At 45.7% G+C, this 13779-nt stretch overlaps 1 non-coding gene across 1 annotated transcript; it reads right to left on the bottom strand.

Annotated features, from left to right (window-relative positions):
• Positions 1 to 569: 569 nt before the first annotated feature.
• On the bottom strand, positions 570 to 676 carry LOC115031474. Its single transcript, XR_003837092.1, has one exon. It is a non-coding gene; the product is annotated as a U6 spliceosomal RNA (small nuclear RNA).
• Between the last annotated feature and the right edge of the window lie 13103 nt (positions 677 to 13779).

The raw sequence follows: 13779 nt of genomic DNA on the forward strand, positions 1-13779 counted from the left end.
CATACTATACCACGCAGGCATCAAACTCACATTAATCCTCCTGCATCAGCCTTCAGAGAATTGGGAATCCAGGCTTGAGCCCCCATGCTGCCAAGGCCTAAGTTTTTGTCCAAATCAAATTTCCGGGTTTTTTGTTTTGTTTTGTTTTGTTTTGTTTTTCGAGACAGGGTTTCTCTGTATAGCCCTGGCTGTCCTGGAACTCACTTTGTAGACCAGGCTGGCCTCCAACTCAGAAATCCGCCTGCCTCTGCCTCCCAAGTGCTGGGATTAAAGGCGTGCGCCACCACGCCCAGCTTCAAATTTCTGTTTTCTTCTTCTTCTTTTCTTCTTCTTCTTCTTCTTCTTCTTCTTCTTCTTCTTCTTCTTCTTCTTCTTCTTCTTCTTCTTCTTCTTCTTCTTTCTTCTTCTTCTGTAAAATTCTGGCTAGTGTGAGCTAGGCCTTTAATCCCAGCAGGGGAAGATGCATCTCTGTGAGTTCCAGGCTAGCCAAGGCTCCGTAGTGCCTACGAAAGCCTGCCTTTATTTATTTATAAATAAATAAAATTAAGTAATTAACTTTAAAAATATATGTACAAATAAAATACTTCAAAAATGTGCCTGTCATCCTTGCCCAGGGCCTGTGCTAATCCTCTCTGTATTATTCTAATTTTAGTATATGTGTTGCCAAATTGAGCACCACAACTTGCAACCTCTCCCTTAGCCTCCTTCTTAGCATTTACCAACCCAGCCCTTTCCACATTCAGCTTTCTGCACCCAAATCTCTCTCCCCTGCTTGGCTTTGTGGGCATCCTTCCTAGGAGGTTCCACAAGCCCATCTTTGTACAGCCCTGCCTGCATTACACATTAGCTAGGATAGAACAGTCAAGACTCCAAAGTGGGTCAAGAAGGCCTCTAGGATTAGCATCAGTCAGCAGTCCTGCTATTCCCAAGCTAGTGAGTGGGGCAGAGGGAGAGAGGGGGAGAGAGGGAAGGAGGGAGGGACAGAGACAGAGACAGAGACAGAGACAGAGACAGAAACAGAGAGAGCGTGCACACCTCTGCTCCAAACATCATCTAGAGACATAGGGGTCAACCAGTTCAGGAGAAATGAGCACAGAGGTACAGCAGTCCTTGCTAAAGGCACCAGGAAGGTAAGTGTAGGACCTGGCTTTGCACTTCCTGTATCTTGACTTCCTGTGGCTGGAGACTACTTGCAGCATGTGGAGTTGATGCCTAGGTTTTAAGACAGGAAAGACAAGAAAAATTAATTCCTCACTCAACAGTACGGCTGAAGCTTCTAACTAGTTGAGAATCAAGAGTTCCAGCTATCAATTTTGGTGGCACATCCCAGCACCCTGGAGGCAGAAGCAGGTGGTTGTCTGTGGGTTCAAGGCTAGCCTGGTCTACAAAGAGAGTTCTAGGACAGACAAGTCTACACAGAAAAATCCTGTCTCAAAAAAAAAAAAAAAAAAAAAAACGAAAAGGAAAAAAAAAAACCTTCCTGGTTAACAACATTTGTTATATTGTTACCACCAGAGGAAGTATTTCTTTTATATAGAAATACTTTCAGATATGAATGTTAAAATAACAACAAACCTGGCTTAAGGCCTGCAACTGTATGACCTCAGGTAGGACTTTACTCCTCTCCTAGATTTTTTTTTCCCAGAATCCCACATACAAAACATTGTATTGTATTACATTATATTATATTACATTATATTATGCTGGCAAAAGGGCTCAGTGGGTAAAGGTGCCAACCCAAGTTCTATCACCAGGACTGACATGGTAGAAATATAGAATCAACTCCTTTAATTGACCTCTGACCCCTCATGCATGTGCAGAGATAGATAGATAGATAGATAGATGATAGATAGATAGATAGATAGATAGATAGATAGATAGATAGATAGACACACACACATATATATACACAGTCATTTTTAAAAAACATTATTAACTAATTCACAGTGAGGCATCCTATATCTTGCTTCCCTGGGTCAAGTACAATCCTGTCTGGCATACCTTTGTCCATCCTGAGGTTTCATTTACATTTCTTAGCAAACTTTGTAAAAAACAACTTTCGAAACAACCAGAATCCTACATGTAACTATTGTTAAGCCACCTGGACTCTTTGTCCTAAGCACCTCTCTATTAACCTCTGCTCTTAAGCATGTTTAAATAATGTTTTATAAAGAGTCTGGGGAAATGGCTCACATACTCCACCTGCAGCCAGCTGGAGTCCAACATCCCCCGTGTCAAGCAACTCCCAACTGCCTGGAACTCCACCTCCAGAGTCTATCTGCTGCCACTACCTCCAGAACTAGTTCCAGGACAGCCAGGGCTCAGAAAAACATATCTATATCTTATCTCTATCTATCTATCCATCTATCTATCTATCTATCTATCTATCTATCTATCTATCTATCTATGCTATTTAATAAACTCTGTAAGGAATGGCAGCAAGCACCTTTATTCCTAGCATGCAGGAAGCAGAAACAGGTCATTTCTGTGAGTCCCAGACCAGCCAGGGACACACAGTGAGACCCTGTCTCAACAACTAAACAAACTAAATACCAGCTGTGATGCTGCAGCTGTGATGCTGCAGCTGTGATGCTGCGGCTGTGATGCTGCGGCTGTGATGCTGCGGCTGTGATGCTGCGGCTGTGATGCTGCGGCTGTGATGCTGCGGCTGTGATGCTNGCTGTGATGCTGCGGCTGTGATGCTGCGGCTGTGATGCTGCGGCTGTGATGCTGCGGCTGTGATGCTGCGGCTGTGATGCTGCGGCTGTGATGCTGCTGCGGCTGTAGCTCAGGCGGTAGAGGGCTTACCTAGAAAGTGCAAAGTCCTGGGTCTGAACTCTACACCCCATAAAAGCAGACATGATGGTATGTGCTTGTCATCCCAGCACTTGAGAGGGAGAGCCAGGAGGATCAGAAAGTCAAGGTTATACTCTGATACATAGCAAGGTTGAGGACAGCCTGGGCTACGTGACGCCAGGTTTCAAATGAAATAAACTCTATCTCTGCTTCATGCTGGCCTTGCCCAAAATTCTTTCCTGCTGTGATGATTATAATTGGGTTTGAGATCCCTGTAAGGGAGGGGAGCTCTATAAAGGGGAGAAAATGGCTGCCACAGTCGATCGCTAAAGTGAAGCTGAATCTTCAATCCCATACCACCACTGACAGGAATGCAGTAAACACAAGCAGGAAGCTAATGTGGGGTCAGGAATGACTGTCATCATCATCACAACCACCACCACCACCATCATCACCATCATCATTTTGTTTTTTGAGACAGGGTCTCACTTTGTAGACCAGGCTGCCCTCAAATTCAGAGAGATCTACCCGCCTCTGCTTCCTGAGTGCTGGGTGTGCGACACTGCACCCAGCTTTCCTTTTTGCTTTGGGACAGTCTTTTGTATCCCCACACTCACTGGACAGCTGTGGATGGCCTTGAATGCCTGTTCATTATGCTACCACACTTGAAGATAAACATTTTTAAATGGAAGCATTGTCCCCTTACTGATGACAGTACTTATATCCAAAGCCCCCCACAGGTGTAAGGTCTCCTTGCTGAGCCTGCAGGCTTAGCTCCTTCTGGCTCTGTGCTCCAGGCAGCTTCAAGGGTCCCAACTTCCACTGTCTGGCTGTTTGTTTTCCTTAGGCATAATAACTGGTGAGTTCTTTTCTGTATCCATTTTTAATTATCTCATCTATGAAACTGAGAACCTGCAAAGGGAACCCAGTGTTTCCTGGTGACACAGCAGACTTGGTCCGTAGTTGTTTCCACACACTTTAAACATGTGGTGTCCACTGGCCCAAAGGAGGGTGGCTACCAATGACCTCAATCCACATAAGGAGGAAGGGAAGAGAGGGCCACTGGCCTATCCCTGGAAGAGGAATCAGGTGACCGTGGAGAGATGAGGACTAAGAAGCCCAGCTAGCTTCAGGCTCTGGGGAGTCCAGGCCCAGTTTGGAAACACTTCTTATCAGCTGCCATCCCTGTCCCCGCTCCTCTGTGCCCCCATGATGCCCTAGGCCAGGACCTGGGCTGCAGAGACATCTGCTTCTATTTGTTTTTCCTTTTCCCTTTCCCTTGATGTCACCCACCTCACCCCACCCTGGGAGAGAGCTCACCTCACCTCGGGAGGGACTCATTTAGTCACTTCTTTCTAAGCCAGGGAGAGAGAAGGAAGGGGGAGGGGAGGAAAGACCAGAGGCTTGCTGTACTGGCATTAAGACTAAACACAGCCTGAAACTTACTGACACCCTGAGGTCAAAGAGGAGAAAGAAAAGAAAAGAAAAAAAAGACGGGTGAAAGGCTGTGCTAAGAAAAGCACCATGGAACAGACTGTGGGGTGAACCTGAGCTGAGGAGAAACTTGGTGACTCTTACCTTTGGGTCACACCTAGGCTAATAACCACGACTGGAAATTCCTGTTGGGAGGAGGCAGCTTTTTCTTATTGAGATAATAGGCCCTCGGTGTTGAACCTGGAACACTTTCAGACCAGTGGAGGTTCCCACAAACTCATGGGGAACCTTTGTGTAAATCAGAAAGGGGAGGTCTTTTCTCCAGGCGGTCACCACCTCCAGCTTGGCCCGGTGTCTCTGCTTTCCCAGCTGACTACCTGGGCAAAGGTACATCTGACACTCGCCCTCACCTTCACCCTTGCCCTCACCCTCACCCTACCTCGCCACCTCCCCTACCCCTGCTAAGTTGTTGCTGGCCCACACTGCTGAAGTTGACATCCAAATAAATCCAGGACTACCACTCAATTCTCTTGTCCCAGGAGAGGCTTCCGGTTGATGTGGAAGAAGTCTTTCTTGCCACATCCCTGGCCTGACCAAGGATGGTTATTAGCAATTTAGTACTGATTGGGCCCTGTCCACATCAGTCAAGAAGAGGGAGGGACTTACGAGCCTCCACCCTCCCTGAAGATCTGTATGCAGTTATGGGATGCTGGCAGGAAGAGACATTTTCTCTGGTATTGTAGCCATTGATAAGGTGCTCCAAATCCCACAAACAATTGGGTCACACACACACACACACACACACACACACACACACGCACGCACGCACGCACGCACGCACGCACGAGAGGGAAATAGGATAAGAACTGGTTAAGAAAAGGAATCAGCAGGAGAGGGAGAGAGAGAACAAGAAGCAAGGGGGTGCCGAAGACCACGGAAACACAGTCTGCACGTGCATGAAAATGCCGTAAGGAAACACGTATCACTAGTACACGTTAATAAAAATATTAAAATTGGAAATCACGGCTATGTAACCCCTGGTGACATAAACGACTTGGGCAAAGATGATGGAAGGTTACTAGAGAGCAGAATACGTTGGCTAAAGAATCACCTTCACACAATGCAGCGATTACCAAAGGAATAACTTCCCTTTCCAACCGAGAGATCTGGCGGGCCACACCCACCCAAGTGATCAAACTGAGTGTCCCTGTTAGTACAATGGTTATGTACCTCCTGGTGTGATTAATCTAAAATAAATACCTCTACCAGTTATGAGTTATTCTGTCAAAAATGATTAACTTCAGTTTCCAGCTTCCAAGTCGGATGACTCACAACTGCCTATGGCTCCAGCTCCAGGGATCCAGCGTCCTCTTCTGGCCTCTGAAGGTACCTGCACACATGACCACATAAACTGACACATAGAAACATTTAAAATTTTTGTTGGCCTCTACACATGCAGGTAGGTACTCATGTGGCCTCCCCCATTAATCACACACACACACACACACACACACACACACACACACACACACACACCATTCTTTACCATTAATATCTAAAGGGCCAATTCACAGTGTGTAATATACAATCAAAAAAGTCAACTTGTAATAAAGACACTCCCTAGCCAAGTGTGGTGGGTCACATCTGTAATCCCAGCACTCAGAAAGCTGAGGCAGAACCATTGCTGAATTCCAGGCCACGCTGGGCTAACTGTCTTTAAAAACAAAAAACAAAAACAGAAACACAAGACTTTCACTTTAATCAAACAATAACCCCTACTTCGTGCACCTCTGAGAGAGGCTCTCACAGTGAAGCCTTGGCTGGCCTGGAGCTCTCTATGTAAATCAGGCTGACTTCAAACTCACAGAGATCTACTTGCCTCAGCCTCGGGAGTTCTGGGATTAAGGATGTATGCTGCCATGACCAACTAGAATATGTTTTCAGCAAGGCCTGGACCTTGCTTGGCCTTCATACTGTTCTTGGCATGCTCAGCCTAGTAGATAGGCAATTTCTCCGCTGATGAAATGAGACAAATTAAACCAGATTAGATTGTATTAAATGTAGGCTTATCGTCAAGTTGCTCTTGGGCAAAGTTACTGATGCCAAGGATTGAGGCCAGGCAAGTCACCACGGGGAGAGAGGATGTGGGGAGAGAAAGAGAAAAAAGGTGTGTGGGCAGAGAGAGAAGAGAGAGAAGGAAAAGAAAAGAGATGGAGAAGACCAAAATGTCTGTTTTATCTAAGAAAGAGACTCTGGGGAAGAGCAGCCCAGCCTCTGGGCTGGGAAGTTCAGGGTTGGAGGAAGGGTGTGCCAGGTAGGGACTGAAGGATTCAGGGAGAACCTGGAGGCCAGGTCTGTGAAATACATACACCACTGTCCCTTGTCCTGGGGTTTGAAACCAAAGGCAAGTATCATCACAAGTTCTTGCTGTGTTACCTCTTGACCCTTTATATCTGATTGAGTTCCTGACACACCACCATTGATAGCTAAAGATAACTAAACCCTTAACAGATCAGCAAGAACTTCGTTCAGCCAGTTTATCGAGTAACCCCTGATTTCTGGTCACTCACTAATCTTCCATCTGCTGCCCTTCGGCTCTAAATCTCTTCCTGTCCCTGGATTTACAGCCTGAGTCCCTTCCATGTTTAAATGATTATTGCCATAATCCTGAATAGTCTTCCTGCACAATAGTTCGTTTTTCTTCTAATACTCAGACATTTAAAAAAAAATGAGCCGGGCGTGGTGGCACACGCCTTTAATCCCAGCACTCAGGAGGCAGAGGCAGGCGGATTTCTGAGTTCGAGGCCAGCCTGGTCTACAAAGTGAGTGCCAGGACAGCCAGGGCTACACAGAGAAACCCTGTCTCGAAAAACCAAAATAAATAAATAAATAAATTAATTAAAATATTAAGGTAATTTGATATAAACGAAATCAGAAAGGACTTACAGCCAAAGGGAGGGATAAGGAAGTCGTCAGATAAGAAATTACTAACAGAAGACATCATATGAATGAAAGATTCTTTCATTAGACCCGGAATCAAAAGAAGCAAGTGGGATGATGAGCTGGCTTGAGGAATAAAGGACTTCCTTTCTGCTCTGAAGAACTGAGTCAATCCCCAAGACCTACATGGTGGGAGGAGAAAACATATGCCCAGAAATTGTCCTCCGATTTCCACACACATTGTGGTACACATGCACCTTCCCCCACAGACACACAGTAAATAGATAAAAAGGAAAAAAAATTTAAGGAGTATGGGCTTATTTTTGTCTTTTGAGATAGATCTCACGTAGCCCAACAGATAGCTGGTCCTCCAACTCACTCGTAGCTGAGGCTAGCGTTGAACTGCTAATCCTCCTGCCCCTACTTCCCAAGTACTGGGATGACAGGCATGCAACACTATGCCCATCTTTTAAATACTATTAGCTTTTACATTTTCTGTGTATTGGTGTGTTGTGTGTCTGTCTGTCTGCCTGTGTACCATCTGCATGCAGTACCTGCAGAGACCAGAAGAGGGTGTTAGCAGTCAATGCTCTTAACTGCTGAGCCATCACTCCAGCCCCTGCCTATCTATCTTTCCTTTGACTTCTGTTTTCTTGGAAACCAAGGATTGGCTCCTGTGTATCTTCTTTCTGCATCCTCTCTCTTTGCTTCTAGCTCAATTTTTGGCTGAATCAGTCATCAGCAATTACATGGTGTGACCACTCCCTGCTAGATCTGCATTTCCTATGTGATACAAACTTTCTTTTTGTTTGTCCAGGAAATAGATACTGCCTTATCCTCTAGTTATCTGTGTCCAAGCTGCTGATAATCTTGGAGCCACACAGCTGTTTTTCTCCTTTGAAAACGCCCTAGAGGCCTCCAGCCTTCCAGGCCATACTCTTTGGTCTTCCTACTTCCTGCATTTTGATTTATTTACTCCTTCATTCTCAGGGAATATATCATGCAGTAGTCACCAGGAAAAGACTGCTCTGTGAGGTAAAAGTTTAGAATCTGCTGAGTGGTAGGAGTGAACACCTCTGATCCTATCACCTGAGAGACAGAAGCAGACAGATCTCTGAGTTCAAGGCTAGCCTGGTCTACAGAGCGAGTTCCAGGACAGCCTGGGCTAGGCAGAAAAAAAAGTTGAAACCTAACATTTCTGACAAAAAGCCTTACATTTCTGATTTAAAAAAAAAAAAAAAAAAGCCTTTAGCCACCTTCACACATGTATGTGCTTTGGCTGTGTGCAGATCAGAGCCCACACAATATAAAAACTCTGCCCAGTATGCTCACTGCCATCCCAGTTGGGAGGTAGAAACAGTAGATAAAGAACTGGAGGCTGTCTTCTGCCACACAGCAGTTCTGAGCCCAGCCTAGGCTACATAAGACCCCATCTTGGAGGGCTAGAGAGAAGGGTCAGTGGTTAAGAACACTTGCTGCCCTTCCAGAAGAGCAAGGTTTAGTTCCCAGCATCCATCTCAGGTGGCTCACAATTACCTGTAACTGCAGTTCCAGGGGATCCAACACCCTCTTCTGTTCTCTGTGGGAACACACATGAATGTTGGGCACAAACACACCCTCAAGTCCCCACTCAGGAACATGCACATAAAATAAAAATAAACAGGCTAGGTGTGGGCATGCTTTTAATGCCAGCTCTTTAAGGCAGAGTCTGGTGAACCTTTGTGAGTTTGGGACATACCTGACCTACATAGCAAATTCCAGTTAGGGCTATATAGTGAGACCTTGTCTCAACACACACACACACACACACACACACACAGTCTCTCGTATATATACAAAGAATTCTGAAGTCAGTCTTTATTGCATTTTTAATTCGGGGATGGAGTGGGGTGTGTCAGCATGCGCGCCATGTGGCGTGCGTGGAAGTCAGAGGACAACCTCCACATGTGGGTCCTAGCGACCGGCTGGCATTATGTTCTAGCTCCCAGTGCCGCAGTTGAAAGTCTAAGACTGTGCCAATGCCTGTTCTCTGTCTGCACATTGTTCATGATTACTCTGAAATGTCACAATCCAAGCCCTTGTTTGAGGATTAGTTTTTTCATTCATTGGGTAAGACTCTTAAGCCCCTGCAATCTAAAAATACATGACCTTCCTTTTAAAAACGTCTTCTTGGATTATTATTTTCTACAATATGACTTCCTGCTTCCCCACCCCACCCCCCTCTTTATCTCTTCTTTCTTCTCTCTCTTCAGGACAGTGTCTCACTATGTAGCCCAGGCTGGCAGCTAACTCACGTGGTCTTGCCACTTCCGCCTCCGGAGTGTTGAGATTGCAGGTCTGAGTTGTCACATCTGTGTTTTATGGTCTCTTTTAAAGTTTTATTTTACTTTAATGTGTGTGTGTGTATATATGTGTGTTATGTGTGTATGTATATGTATGTGTGTGTATGTATGTGTGTATGCATATGTGTATATATATGTGTGAATGTGTATGTATATGTGTGTCTGCATGTATGTGTATGCGTGTATGTGTGTGTATTAGTATGTATGTGTGTATGTATGTATGTGTGTATATGTATATATATGTGTGTTTATATGTATGTATGTGTGTGTGTGTCTATATGTGAGTTTATGCACATGTGTGTATGTGTCCATGAAGGCAAGAAGAGGGTATCAGGTTCCCTGGAGCTGCTGGTATAGGCACTTGTGAGTGGTTCAGTATGGGTGCTGAGAGGTGAACGCAGGTCCTCTGCAAGAGCAGGATGTCCCCTGAGCTGCTGCTCCCACACTCCCTGCCCTGTTCTCTCTTAATGGAACTCTATGGTTCAACTTGCAATCCTCTAAATTGACCTCTCATTTGCATATTATCTCTTTTCACTTTGGGGTTTGTTTGTTGCTTTTAAAAATAATGACTCAGGCTGGTCTGTATGCAACTCCCTATAGAGTTGAAGCTGGCCTTGAACACCTGATCCCACAGTCTCCATCTCTAGAAAGCTAGATTTACAGGTATGCCCCACCTTGTTCCCTCCCCGGTCTGTCCTGATGACCCCACCATGTCATAGTATTTTTCTCAACTTTACTTTCCATTAATTTGCTTAAATGTTTAGTATCTACTTAAACTCAACCTTCTGAGAATTCCTCGCATATTCGCATAAAAAGTGATAGCCTTGGAGATGCAGGTTCCTGTTCAGGGAGAAAGAACTTGCGGACTCCACTGCTTAAGGCTTGCCCATGCATGGAGAGCACCTGACCAACACAGGAGAAACACACATGGCCACGGGATGCACCAGGCACATTTTTGGTCCACGCTTCCTCCAGCCCTCCCTATGAGGTTAGCCAAAGCCTCCTCAGACTACGTTCCTTAGAAGGAGCCCAGTTCCACCCTCCTCAATCTGTTCCTTTGCTATCCAAACTTGCCTTCAGCATCTGTTCTGTTTCTGCAGAGCACAAGCTGTGACCAACCTACTCTTAACCCTTATGGACTCTGGGATTTACGTTATCTTTCTGAACATATTTATACAGGGCTTTGGGCTTTGTTTTGTATGTTTCCTGATGCTACTTTTTTTTTTTTTAATTGAGACAGGGACCTATACCTTTGGATTCTCCTATCTCCATCTCCAAAGTGATGTATACAGGTGTGCACTGCTGCAGGAAATATTTTAAAAGTCCCGCACTACACCCAGCTCCCCTCTATCCTGGCAGTCTTGCAGCCCTTAGGCCAGCCCCTGGTGGTGATCTTCCCAGCTCTGGTTTGCCTGCCTGCCTCAGGAGCTGCTTCTTCAGTCTCAGCCATCTATCCCCTGCAGCTAGTTGTCACAAATCCCTTTAACCCAGCAAATCAAAACTCTAGAAGCTTATGATGAATCAGTCAGATTTATATATCAATACATTCTCAATTCACAAGATGCCCACACAATAATTTCAGAGCCAACTGATAATACAAGCTGCCCACCTAGATTAGACAAATTATCCCAATTAGTCTATCCTTTTATGATATTCATAGCTACCTGTGGCTATTTGAAGCCACGTGGAAGCTGGATCATCTTCCTCTTTCTCCATCTTCCTTCTTTCATCCTCCCTTCTCCCCCTCCTCCTTCCCGCCCCCCACCCGCCCCAACTTTTCAGCTCCACCTTCCCTTCCACTGCCCAATTGCTGGCTCTAGCCTTTATTTTACAAGTTAAGGTGGGAGAAGGTTCACAAGAAGTCACCTGTGTATATAATTCACTCCTCCTCAGCAACCCCTCCTGGGAAAGCGAAATTAGCATCAAAATACAAGCAACCCCAGGGCCATCCACCACAGGGCACCTCAGCTTTATTCAGTGCTGCAGATGTCATGCCAGGCAAGCACCCTACCAGTTAAGCTATGCCCCAGGCCCCCCTTTATCTTTTTTCTTTCTTTTGTAAAGAATTGTTTATGTATTTTATGTATATGAGTATGCTGTAGATGTCTTTAGACACACCAGAAGAGGGCATCGGATTCCCATTACAGATGGTTGTGAGCCACCATGTGGTTGCTGGGAATTAAACTCAGGACCTCTAGGAAGAGCAGTCAGTGCTCTTACCCACTGAGCCATCTCTCCAGCCCCTATTTCTTTCTTTTTAAACTATGTGTGTGTGTGTGTGTGTGTGTGTGTGTGTGTGTGTGTGTGTGTGTGTGTGTGTGTTGGTGTGCCTGTGTGTGGGTATGTGCACGAGACTGCAGGTGCCCATGGAGGCTAACAGAGGGGTAGGTTCCCCCAGAGCTGGAGTTATAGGCAGTTGTGTGCCGGGGCTGGATCTCAGGTCCTCTTCAAGAGCAGCAAGCTGGGAGGATAGAGAGATAGCCCAGTGGTTTAGAGCAGCTCTGCTCTTACAGAGGAACAAGGTTGGACTCTCAGCACCTTTTTGGTAGTTGATAACTACCCATAACTCCAATTTCAGATGCCCTCTTCTGATCCCTGTATTTGGCACATACATGGTGCATATACATACATGCAAGTAAAACATTCATACACAGCAAGTAAATTTAAGGGGATAAAAAGAGCAGTAAGTATTTACTGCTTAACCACTAAGCCATCTCCCCAGCCCCACAGTTCACACAATTTTAAGCCCAATTTCCAAAACTGTTTCGGGTCTCTGTGGTTGGTTCTACCTTCTCACTAAAAATAATTGTCTGACCAGGGTATGCAGACTGGGCACACAGTTAAAACTCAAGCCCCAGCCTTGTTCCTTCTGCGGAAACCCCAGTGTCTACAGAGGTCTCCTCCCACCCCTTCCCCATGGAACAAACAGGAAGGTCCCAGGAGCCTGTGGTCTTGGGGCTGCCATCCACGCCTCTGATTTCTTCAGAGCTCTTCTGAGAACCCAGTCATTGCAACATTGTCCCAGCACAAGAAAGAACCTCACTGTGGTGTGAGGCTTGTGGGCTGCAAGCGACATCTAGGTCAGCAAATTCAATTCTGAAGCACAGTTCCCAGATCCAGCGTCCTGCGCCATGAGGACTGACTGAGTTCACCCTCAATGTAGGGACGCTTTTGAAGCTTGGGAAACAAGGCCCCTCTGTGGGTGCTTAAGGCACAACACTGCCGGCTAAACTACTGGGTGACACATGTGTGTCTCAGCCCCAGAGCATTCCATTCTGCAGCAGGCCTCCAGGGTATATGAGGACAACATGTTCAAACCTTGTGTGTCCATATTAGGACAGGGGTTGGGCTGAGGGTGTGGGCTTGTTGCTCAGGTGCTGATGACCTGGGTTTCTTTTCTGTCGTCCTTGGATGCCAACAGGAGCCTTCCTTCCTTCTTGGCTCTCTTTTATGATGTTTGTCGGAATGAATGGATTGTGATCGGCCAGCAGCCTTTGAGAAGGGAGAGCCAGAGAGCCGTGTTCTCACAGGGCCACCTAGAAAAGTGCTTCCCTATGTCCGGCTATCCAGGCTACTTCTGGCTGCCAAGAGGATAACACTTGTTTGGAGAATGGACCTTTCTTACCATCCTCTACAGACTGTGCAGTAGGCAATAAGCAGAATTTGATGCCAATCACACACAAGTCTGTGAAAGAGAAAGATGGAGAAGAAATAGCTACCTGTGATCATCTGCATAAGAACTACGAATGAGGGCTGGTGAGATGGCTCAGTGGGTAAGAGCACCCGACTGCTCTTCCGAAGGTCCAGAGTTCAAATCCCACCAACCACATGGTGGCTCACAACCATCTGTACCGAGATCTGGTGCCCTCTTCTGGAGTGTCTGAAGACAGCTACAGTGTACTTACATATAATAAATAAATAAATCTTTAAAAAAAAAAAAAAAAGAACTACGAATGAGCACACAGTCAGCATCATGGGGGAATTTCAGGAGTATACATACCATGCTGTGTGGACTATATGGCAAAGTCAAATACTATTAGCATTCTCCTGATGACCCCTGACACATGACTCTTTTTCTAAGACTCCTATAGTTCTTTGTAACTGTGTTGGGCTGGTTTACAAAGCAGCAAACCTAATGGCTCATCTAAATACAAATGAAGGAGGGGGGATATGGGGGAATTTTGGGACGTCACTGGAAAGGGAAAGGAAGAAAAGACCTAAGAAAAAAAAGCAGAAGAGAGAGAGAGAGAGAGAGAGAGAGAGAGAG

The sequence above is a fragment of the Mus caroli genome, chromosome 6, assembly GCF_900094665.2.
Source record: "Mus caroli chromosome 6, CAROLI_EIJ_v1.1, whole genome shotgun sequence".
NCBI lineage: Eukaryota > Metazoa > Chordata > Mammalia > Rodentia > Muridae > Mus > Mus caroli.